This window comes from Aegilops tauschii, chromosome 5, assembly GCF_002575655.3.
Source record: "Aegilops tauschii subsp. strangulata cultivar AL8/78 chromosome 5, Aet v6.0, whole genome shotgun sequence".
Lineage (NCBI taxonomy): Eukaryota > Viridiplantae > Streptophyta > Magnoliopsida > Poales > Poaceae > Aegilops > Aegilops tauschii.
In genome coordinates, this window is record NC_053039.3 from 6733799 (window position 1) to 6745670 (window position 11872).

Consider the following 11872-nt stretch of genomic DNA (forward strand, 5'->3'; position numbering starts at 1 on the left):
GCGATGGATTCCCTAGTGCATTTTTGTTCCGTCTATTTCTAGCGATTGCCAAGCTGAGGATTGCATGTACTTGAACATCTATTAACTCGGTGGACTACGTGGAGATTCTACCCAACTAGTTAGGTGTGACTACAGTATATCATCAACTGAGTTCAATTGTACCCTCTGATGGACAATTCAGTCTCGTTCACTGGATTTATTTCTAAACATATTCGACGGGTTACTCTTGCAAATTTAGGACATTGTACCGTACAGGTATGTGGAGATAATACAACTGCTACTATATATAGCCTGATCTAGATCTCAACTAATAAGGAGTTCACCAGAAAAATCTAATAGTACAACTCTGTATGCTCAGTTCTATTGTCAGAGGTATAAATTGGCATTAGGCCAACGATCTGAAAGTGACAAAAGAGCTAATAAACCAAGTGCTGTTAGGGCTTTTGCAAGGATGCAGTCCAAATTCCAATGGCACTCGACATGTGCAAGAAACTATGTCCAGAAGATATGGCAGGTTTACCTGAGTTATACTGTGAGGAGCTATAGCAAAACGGCCATTGTATTGCTCAATTCAGTGCACAATAGGAGCGATTTCTTGTTCAGCACGTGGCAGGGAAGCAACTTCAGTAGGTACCAGCAGAGTAATGGGGCGACGACAAACAGGGCAATTAGTCAGGTTGCTGAAGGACAGATCCATGCAGGTAGACCAAGGATCATGTTGTACAAATTTCAGGTCTCCATCAGCCAGGGGGCTTGTGTTGTACTCATTACCACCAAGGAACCAACCCAACCGTGTCAGAGAGCTCTGATCTTCAGTTGGCCAAATTCATGCATGCATTGCCATACATCGACTTGGCCACTCTCTCTCAGCAACATTGACACGGCCATGCGCCCGGGGGCGGAAAGCAGCTAGCACCACGCACATCACCCTGTCCGGGGGGGCGCCTCCATCGGCTTCATCAGCCCCTCTGCCTCCTCGACCTCGCCTGCCCTTCCCAGCATCTCCACGGTAGACGCATAGTGCTGCAGCGCCGGCCTCATCATCCTCCTGAACACCTCCCTCCCCTCACCCACCATCCTGGCCCTCGCGCACGCGGCGAGGACCACCGTCACCGCCTTGTCATCCATCTCCCCCTCCCGTCCGCGGAACAGGCCGAGCACCGTCCGTGTGCTGGACAGATGCCGTGCGGGCAATTCGTCGAACAGCATGCGCGCGGAGTCCGGCGGGCGACCCGTGCGCGGACATCGCGCTGGAACGCGCCTCTCCGGAGCGCGGCAGCGTGGAGTGTGACCACCAGCGAGAGAGACGGCAGCGAGGCGGCGCCACGGAGGAGCGCGGCGCAGTGCAGTCGCATGGCCGTAGCCTCGTACGGTGGCCGCTCACTGACTCCGAAGTGACCCAACAGTCCGGGAGGGGACGGGTGGGGTGGCGCGAGGAGAATGCAAGGGAGGAGGAGACGGAAGGGACACTCCGGCGGCCGGCCGGCGTTGAGATCGATTTTGATATAAAGACGAGAAGACGAGGCAGGGCGCCCTTTGGCGTCAAAGAATACGAGGCCCAGGCCCAGGTATGTAGGGCGGGCCCATGTGTGTTCTACGTGCAAGCGCGTGCCAAAAGAAATCCACACAAGTTTTAAAAACTATTCTCGTTTTCTTCATAAAATGTTCATGTTACCAAATAATGATCTAAGGAAATATTCAGATTTAAAAAATTGTTACCTTCAAAACAAAATAAATTTTGATGTGTTTCTAAAAAAGAATGAAAAAAACTAAGTAAAAGCCAAGAAAGTTGGAAAGTAGAATGAAAAAAAAGCATTCCCTACAATATGTTGTTCGAGTCGGTATCGAGCGCCAATGGGCCGGCCTAGTCTCCATGCTCCTGTGTGTCACCCTCTTATTTGAAGCATGTGGGGATAACCTTTTTTTCTCTAGCATGTTATTGTTGTCGGTTGTTTTATCTGCGTTGACTTGAGTTTTAATTATGTTCTAGCGGTGTTTTTTCATACATATATTGTGTTAGGCTATTGTTAAAGACGGTATTTGTTCTGATAAGAGAGTGGAGTTGTTTTGTGTGTGGTTGTAGTGTCCTTGCACGTTTCAGCGTCAGTGTCCGTCGACATCCCTTGGGAACTCCTATTTCATGTTGAAAGGATGAAATTGTTGCTATAATGCGGTCCCATGAAGCCCTCACTCGCTCAACTCGGCTCCCTGCTCCTCGTTCACTTAGTTCTTTTTCGCTCACTCCAGTGCTAGCTCAGAAAAAACTAGCCGTTGTTTATTTATTTGAAAAAGGTTGTTAAATCAAAAGATGTTTGTTGATTTAAAGAAATGTTGCAAATTAACAAAACCATAATTTTTAAAAACATTAATGAACTTACAAAATATGAGTGGACCTCAAACAATGTTCATGAATTAGAAAAAAGCTTCACAAATTAGAAAATATCCATAGACTTAAAACATGTGCATGAACTTTAAATACATTTGAAAAATTAAAAATGTTCTTTAATTTCACAAAATCTGCAAGATATTTATTAAGTGTTCATAAATGAAAGTGTGAAAAAAGGAAAAAAAAAGTTGGTAAATTCACCGAGCAAGGAGATAGCTACACGCAGCAGAGTGTAGGGGAGATCGCTCCTTTTTGAGCCGGCATAGTTACGTAGTTGATTTGAAGTTTTGTTCTTAGCCTAGTGAAACTTTTGTTTGTCATGCTTCAAATAGTGTTTCTGTTGTATGTTGCTTAAAAGTGTGTATATGTTGTGGATGGTGTTGGATGAACTATATGTATGTGGAACTCTATCAAATGGTGTTCTTTTTGCCATAGGTGTCCGATAGTGATGGGCTTCATAACAATAACCATGTGTGATGTCAATTTTTTATGTATCAGGAAACACAAACACTGACTGGCTATAGATAACAGCAGTGACTAGTTAGTGACCGACCATTGGACGGCCGATGACTGACAAGTATAGGAGATCTATTGCAGCTTTTTGATAAATAAGAGTGTCAAACCCAACGAGGAGCAAAAGGAATCTATAAGAAGTTTTTAGCAAGGTTTCACTCCAAAATCTATAAAAGTAATTTGATAGGGCATTTGGTAGCAAGATAATGCATAAAATGATAAACAATAACAATAACAATAAAGTGCAACAAGTGGCACAATCCTTACATATGCTAAGGACAAGTGATTGTGTTTCTTATAGTGATTAAAACGCTCTTGAGGACACACAGGAATTTCACCAAGTTTCATTGAGTTACCTTTTGTTGTTTCGATAAGTATTGTGCGGGCAGGCATGCGCTAAGGTACTGCCTTTACTTGGACAAATAACTATTGATCATTATATCCTCCATGTAAGCATTCACAATTACAAGAGAAATAATTAAGATAAATCTACCATAACATTGAACTTTATCTTTAGGATCAAATCAACCCCTTGTGCAACAATTTGTAAACTAGTGTTTAGGTTTCTATCACTCTTGCTGCCAATTATCTACAAACTAATCCCACAATGTCTTCCCCTAGGCCCAACAGCAGATCTTGCGACCAGCTCATGATTCTGGCACATGGATAGCACGTTCCCACGCACCCCTGTCTATGGCTAGTTCTTTGGTGATACTCCATTCCTTCAGATCTCTCTTTACAGACTCCTTTCATGTCAAATTCAATCTACCCCAAACTCTCTTGACATTATCAGCACGCTTTAGCCGTCCGTTATGCACCGGAGCATTGATACGTCTCCAACGTATCTATAAGTTTTTATTATTTCATACTATTATATTATCAATCTTGTATGCTTTATATGTCATTTTATATCACTTTTGGGAACTAACATATTAACCTAGTGCCTAGGAGGGGCCCTTGTGGCTCCGTCTGACCTAATTCCGACGCTATAAATTTTCAAATATTACAAAAACCCCAGAGCGAGACCCGAAATAATTACTCCGCCGTTGCAAGTCTCTAGCCTCTACATCAACCTTACCGCCTCTCTGATGATGCGGATAACCCACAAGTATAGGGGATCGCAACAGTTTTCGAGGGTAGAGTATTCAACCCAAATTTATTGATTTGACACAAGGGGAGCCAAAGAATATTCTCAAGTATTAGCAGTTGAGTTGTCAATTCAACCACACCTGGATAACTTAGTATCTGCAGCAAAGTATATATTAGCAAAATAATATGGAAGTAATGGTAACGGTAGCAAAAGTAATATTTTTGGGTTTTGTAGTGATTGTAACAGTAGCAACGGAAAAGTAAATAAGCAGAGAACAATATGTGAAAAGCTCGTAGGCATTGGACCGGTGATGGAGAATTATGCCGGATGCGGTTCATCATGTAACAGTCATAACATAGGGTGACACAGAACTAGCTCCAATTCATCAATGTAATGTAGGCATGTATTCTGAATATAGTCATACGTGCTTATGGAAAAGAACTTGCATGACATCTTTTGTCCTACCCTCCCGTGGCAGCGGGGTCCTAATGGAACTAAGGGATATTAAGGCCTCCTTTTAATATAATACCGGACCAAAGCATTAACACATAGTGAATACATGAACTCCTCAAACTACGGTCATCACCGGGAGTGGTCCCGGTTAGTGTCACTTCGGGGTTGCCGGATCATAACACATAGTAGGTGACTATAGACTTGCAAGATAGGATCAAGAGCTCACATATATTCATGAAAACATAATAGGTTCAGATCTGAAATCATGGCACTCGGGCCCTAGTGACAAGCATTAAGCATAGCAAAGTCATAGCAACATCAATCAGAACATAGTGGATACTAGGGATCAAACCCTAACAAAACTAACTCGATTACATGATAAATCTCATCCAACCCATCACCGTCTAGCAAGCCTACGATGGAATTACTCACGCACGGTGGTGAGCATCATGAAATTGGTGATGGAGGATGGTTGATGATGACGACGGCGACGGATTCCCCTCTCCGAAGCCCCGAACGGACTCTAGATCAGCCCTCCTGAGAGAGTTTAGGGCTTGGCGGCAGCTCCGTATCGTAAAACGCGATGAATCTTTCTCTCTGATTTTTTTCTCCCCGAACACAAATATATGGAGTTGGAGTTGAGGTCGGTGGAGCTCCAGGGGGCCCACGAGGCAGGGGGGCGCGCCCGGGGGGCAGGCGCGCCCCCCACCCTCGTGGCTAGGGTGTGGGCCCCTGGCCTTGATTCTTTCACCAGTATTTTTTATTATTTCCAAAAATAATCTCCATGGAGTTGCAGGTCATTCCGAGAACTTTCGTTTCTGCACATAAATAACACCATGGCAATTCTACTGAAAACAACGTCAGTCCGGGTTAGTTCCATTCAAATCATGCAAGTTAGAGTCCAAAACAAGGGCAAAAGTGTTTGGAAAAGTAGATACGACGGAGACATATCAACTCCCCCAAGCTTAAACCTTTGCTTGTCCTCAAGCAATTCAGTTGATAAACTGAAAGTGATAAAGAAAAACTTTTACAAACTTTGTTTGCTCTTGTTGTTGTAAATATGTAAAGCCAGCATTCAAGTTTTTAGCAAGGATTATAACTAACCATATTCACAATAACACTTAGGTCTCATGTTTACTCATATCAATGGCATAACCAACTAGCGAGCAATAATAATAAATCTCGGATGACAACGCTTTCTCAAAACAATCATGATATGATATAACAAGATGGTATCTCGCTAGCCCTTTCTGAGACCGCAAAACATAAATGCAGAGCACCTTTAAAGCTCAAGGACTGACTAAACATTGTAATTCATGGTAAAAGAGATCCAGTCATAGTCATACCCAATATAAATTAATAGTAATGGACGCAAATGACAGCGGTGCTCTCAGCTGGTGCTTTTTAATAAGAGGGTGATGGCTCAACTTAAAAGTAAATAGATAGGCCCTTCGCAGAGGGAAGCAGGGATTTGTAAAGGTGCCAGAGCTCGATTTTGAAATAGAGATAAATAATATTTTGAGCGGCATACTTTCATTGTCAACATAACAACCAAGAGATGGCGATATCTTCCATGCTACAGACATTATAGGCGGTTCCCAAACAGAATGGTAAAGTTTATACTCCCCCTCCACCAATAAGCATCAATCCATGGCTTGCTCGAAACAATGAGTGCCTCCAACTAACAACAGTCCCATGGGAGTTTTGTTTGCAATTATTTTGATTTGGTTTGCATAAAGCATGGGACTGGGCATCCCGGTGACCAGCCATTTTCTCGTGAGTGAGGAGCGGAGTCCACTCCTCTTGAGAATAACCCGCCTAACATGGAAGATACGGACAACCCTAGTTGATACATGAGCTATTCGAGCATACAAAACAGAATTTCATTTGAAGGTTTAGAGTTTGGCACATACAAATTTACTTGGAACGGCAGGTAGATACCGCATATAGGAAGGTATAGTGGACTCATATGGAATAACTTTGGGGTTTAAGGAATTGGATGCACAAGCAGTATTCCCGCTTAGTACAAGTGAAGGCTAGCAAAAGACTGGGAAGCGACCAACTAGAGAGCGACAACAGTCATGAACATGCATTAAAAATAATAAACATTGCGTAAAAGCATGAGTAGGATATAATCCACCATGAACATAAATATCGTGAAGGCTATGTTGATTTGTTTCAACTACATGTGTGAACATGTGCCAAGTCAAGTCACTTGAATCATTCAAAGGAGGATACCATCCTATCATACCACATCACAACCATTTTAATAGCATGTTGGCACGCAAGGTAAACCATTATAAACTCCTAGATAATTAAGCATGGCATAAGCAACTATAATCTCTAATTGTCATTGCAAACATGTTTATTCATAATAGGCTGAATCAGGAACGATGAACTAATCATATTTACAAAACAAAAGAGGTCGAGTTCATACCAACTTCTCTCATCTCAATCAGTCCATCATATATCGTCATAATTGCCTTTCACTTGCACAACCGAATGATGTGAATAATAATAATAGTGCACGTGCATTGGACTAAGCTGGAATCTGCGAGCATTCAATAAACAGGAGAAGACAAGGCAATATGGGCTCTTGGTTAAATCAGCAATAATGCATTTAAGAGCCACTTCAACAATTTAATCATGGTCTTCTCCTATCGACCCCCAAAGAAAAGAAAAGAAATAAAACTATTTACACGGGAAAGCTCCCAACAAGCAAAAGAAGAACGGGAAATCTTTTTGGGTTTTTCTTTTAATTATTACTACTACAGCAAGAAAGTAAACTAGCTAAAAGCTACAACTAATTTTTTTGGTTTTTCTTAAGGTTTATCAAACACATAAGAAGAAAGCATAAAAGGAAAAAAAACTAGCATGGATATTACAGTGAAAGAGCATGAGCACCGACATCTAGCAATGAGTGTGTGAATATGAATGTAATGTCGGTGAGAGATACGTACTCCCCCAAGCTTAGGCTTTTGGCCTAAGTTGGTTTATTGCCACGGATGGCCTGGCGGATATCCAAAGTTGTAGTTGGGGTCGTACTGAGATGAAGAAGACTCTGATTGCCACTGGTTGGCAATCATCTACGGATCCCACTGGTAATTAGACTGTCGTGGAGGATCAAATTGTGGTTCCGACTCTGGCTCTGTGGCTGATGTAGGGTTCTGGTAGGTGTGAATGGCCGCCAGCGGAATGAGATACTGGCCTGCAGATAAATCAAACAAGGAAGGAGTAGGCAAGGTAATAGTCTCAGGATGATGTTTATCAAAGAACAATTTGTATTTAAGCTCCCCCTCCCTATTCTTTACAATAAAATCATGCGCTACCATACTCTTATAATCTAAATAAACAGTAGGCAGCAATTTTTCTTCTTTTTCATAGTCCCTAATAGGTATGTTATTGTATGCAGCAAGGCGTGAAGCATAAACACCTCCAAAGATGGGGCCCTTTGTACGGTTCAGACTTAACCGTTTGGCAATAATACCGCCCATACTAACAGAGTCGTCACGGAATAAACCATGGAACAAAATAATAATATCAGGAACACTAAGGTTTCCACAGTTTCCGCGACCAATTAAGCAGCGACTAGCAAATATTGCAAAGTAGCGTAAAATAGGAAAATGTATGCTAGTGATTCTTGCATCGGAAACCTTCCTAGTTTCCCCTATAGTAATAGTGTCAATAAACCCGTCCACATCTTTACGATGTGGTTCCTCTAAGCTACCCTCGAAAGGTATTTTGCAAACCTTGCAAAATTCATATAGTGACATCTTCTTAACCACATCATATAAATTAAACTCTACTCAAGGAGGTGATTCCTTAGGATAATAGTAGAAATTTTGCACAAAAGTATTGGTGAGTAAGAGATACTGTTCGCGTTGGTCGCGGAGGAAGTCGGTGAGGCCTGCATTCTCAGCCAATTCATAAAAATCATCATAAATCCCGGCTGCTCTCAAGAAATCATCGGAAGGCCATTCACACGGCCGAACCTCCGTGGTGCGAGGCAGATTATATTTGGGCCTCTCTGCTTCTTCACTTTGCTTTCCTTCGAGCTTCGGCTCGATGAGCCCCTCAAAAATCTCTTCATAATTTTCTGAGAATTTCTGAAATTTTTAGTAACTTCAAATGAAAGTGAACCAAGCTCAACAAAATTGATAGCAACTACTCCTACAAGTGCCTAGAACCTATATCATGCATTAGAACTACTTGGAACCATATAAATTTGACATGCAAGCTCAAGAACATGGTCACCTAGGCAGCACAAATTTGCAATGAATAAAGCACTATAACAAAAACTAATTGGACCAATGGAGGCATCACATACCAAGGAACAATCCCCCAAAGCAATTTTGTGGGAGGTGCTTTGAGCAAGGAGATCGAAAATCGCAGCAAAATGAGCTAGAACTCGTGCTTGAGCTAGATGGTGATTTTTTTGGGAGGAAGAAGAAGTGTGTGGTGGCTGGCATAAGTGGAGGGGGGGGGGCACCGTGGGCCCACGAGGCAGGGGGCACGCCCAGGGGGGTGGGCGCGCCCTGGACCCTCGTGCCCAGGTGCTTGCTCCCCATGTTGTATTCTCAGTGCCAGATATTCTCAAATATTCCAGAAAAAATCCTAAATTGGCAGGGCATTTAGAGAACTTTTATTTTCGGGGTATTTTTATATTGCACGGATAATTTAGAAAACAGGCAGAAAAATGCTATTTTTACTTTATTTCAACTAAATAACAGAAAGTAAAAGGAGGGTACAGAAGGTTGTGCTTTCTAACTTCATCCATCTCATGCTCATCAAAAGGAATCCATTAACAAGGTTGATCAAGTCTTGTTAACAAACTCATTTCGAGTAACATGAAACCGGAGAAATTTCGAATAACACTATGTTACCTCAACGGGGATATGCACATCCCCAATAATAAGAATATCATATTTCTTCTTGACAGTAGGAAGAGGAAATTCAAAACCTCCAAAAATAATCGATGGAATTTTTCCAATAGAATTGATACTGTGGACTTGAGGTTGTTTCCTCAGAAAGTGTACCGTATGCTCATTACCATTAACATGAAAAGTGACATTGCCTTTGTTGCAATCAATAATAGCCCCTGAAATATTCAAGAAAGGTCTTCCAAGAATAATAGACATACTATCGTCCTCGGGAATATCAAGAATAACAAAGTCCGTTAATATAGTAACGTTCGCAACTACAACAGGCACATCCTCACAAATACCGACATGTATAGCAGTTGATTTATCAGCCATTTGCAAGGATATTTCAGTAGGTGTCAACTTATTCAAATCAAGTCTACGATATAAAGAGAGAGGCATAACACTAACACCGGCTCCAAGATCACATAAAGCAGTTCTAACATAGTTTCTTTTAATGGAGCATGGTATAGTTGGTACTCCTGGATTTCCTAGTTTCTTAGGTATTCCACCCTTAAAAGTATAATTAGCAAGCATGATGGAAATTTCAGCTTCCAATATCTTTCTTTTATTAGTAACAATATCTTTCATGTACTTAGCATAAGGATTCGTTTTGAGCATATCAGTTAATAGCATACGCAAGAAGATAGGTCTAATCATTTCAGCAAAGCGCTCAAAATACTCATCATCCTTTTTCTTGGATGGTTTGCGAGGAAAAGGCATGGGTTTCTGAACCCATGGTTCCCTTTCTTTACCGTGTCCTAGCAACAAAGTATCTCTTATCATAACGTTGATTCTTTGATTGTGGGTTATCAAGATCAATAGCAGGTTCAATTTCTACATCATTGTCATTGCTAGGTTGAGCATCAACATGAACATCATCCTTAACATTATCACTAGTTTCATGTTCATTACGAGATTGTGTTTCAGCATCAGAAATAGAAGTATCGTTTGGATTCTCAGGTGTGTCAACAACAGGTTCACTAGGAGCATGCAAAGTCCGTTCATTTTTCTTTTTCTTCTTTTTAGAAGGACTAGGTGCATCTATATTATTTCTCTAAGAATCTTGCTCAATTCTCTTAGGGTGGCCTTCAGGATACAAAGGTTCCTGAGTCATTTTACCAGTTCTAGTAGCCACTCTAACAGCAAAATCATTATTGTTACTATTTAATTCATTGAGCAAATCATTCTGAGCTTTAAGTACTTGTTCTACTTGAGTGGTAACCATAGAAGCATGTTTACTAATGAGTTTAAGTTCACCTTTAACTCTAGACATATAATCACCCAAGTGTTCAATCATATAATCATTTTGTTTTAATTGTCTACCAAAATAAGCATTAAAATCTTCTTGCTTAACCATAAAGTTATCAAACTCATCCAAACATTGGCTAGCAAACTTAGTAGGAGGGATTTCAGCTTTATCATATCTGTAGAGAGAATTTACCTTTACTACCTGTGTCGGGTTATCAAGACCATGAGTTTCTTCAATAGGTGATGGATTAAGACCATATATTTCTTCAACAGGCGGTAAATTAAGACCATGTATTTCTTCAATAGGAGGTAAATTCTTAACATCTTCAGCTTTTATACCTTTTTCTTTCATAGATTTCTTTGACTCTTGCATATCTTCAGGACTGAGAAATAGAACACCTCTTTTCTTAGGAGTTGGTTTAGGAATGGGCTCAGGAAGTGTCCAATTATTTTCATTTGTCAACATATTATTCAATAGAATTTCAGCTTCATCCGGTGTTCTTTCCCTGAAAACAGAACCAGCACAACTATCCAGGTAATCTCTGGAAGCATCGGTTAGTCCATTATAAAAGATATCAAGTATTTCATTTTTCTTAAGAGGATGATCAGGCAAAGCATTAAGAAATTGGAGAAGCCTCCCCCAAGCTTGTGGGAGACTCTCTTCTTCAATTTCCACAAAATTATATATATCCCTCAAGGCCGCTTGTTTCTTATGAGCAGGGAAATATTTAGCAGAGAAGTAATAAATCATATCCTGGGGACTACGCACACAACCAGGATCAAGAGAATTAAACCATATCTTAGCATAACCCTTCAATGAGAACGGAAATATTTTAAGGATATAGAAGTAGCGAGTTCTCTCATCATTAGTGAACAGGGTGGCTATATCATTTAATTTAGTAAGATGTGCCACAACAGTTTCAGATTCATAGCCATAGATAGGATCAGATTCAACCAAAGTAATTATATCAGGATCAATAGAGAATCCATAATCCTTATCAGTAACAAAGATAGGTGAAGTAGCATAAGCAGGATCATATTTCATTCTAGCATTCAGAGTTTTTTGTTTAAGCTTAGCTAATAATTTCTTAAGATCACTTCTATCATTGCAAGCAAGAAAGTATCTTTTAGTTTCTTCATCCATAACATAGCCCTCAGGCACAACAGGCAATTCATATTTATTGGGAGAGCCTTCATTATCACTTTCATCAATATTATCAGTTTCAATAATTTCATTCCCTCTAGCCCTAGCAAGTTGTT

At 40.8% G+C, this 11872-nt stretch overlaps 1 pseudogene; it reads right to left on the reverse strand.

Moving 5' to 3' along the window:
* Positions 1–359: 359 nt before the first annotated feature.
* LOC141023248 (pentatricopeptide repeat-containing protein At5g15340, mitochondrial-like) lies at positions 360–4283 on the reverse strand (annotated as a pseudogene).
* Positions 4284–11872: the final 7589 nt, after the last annotated feature.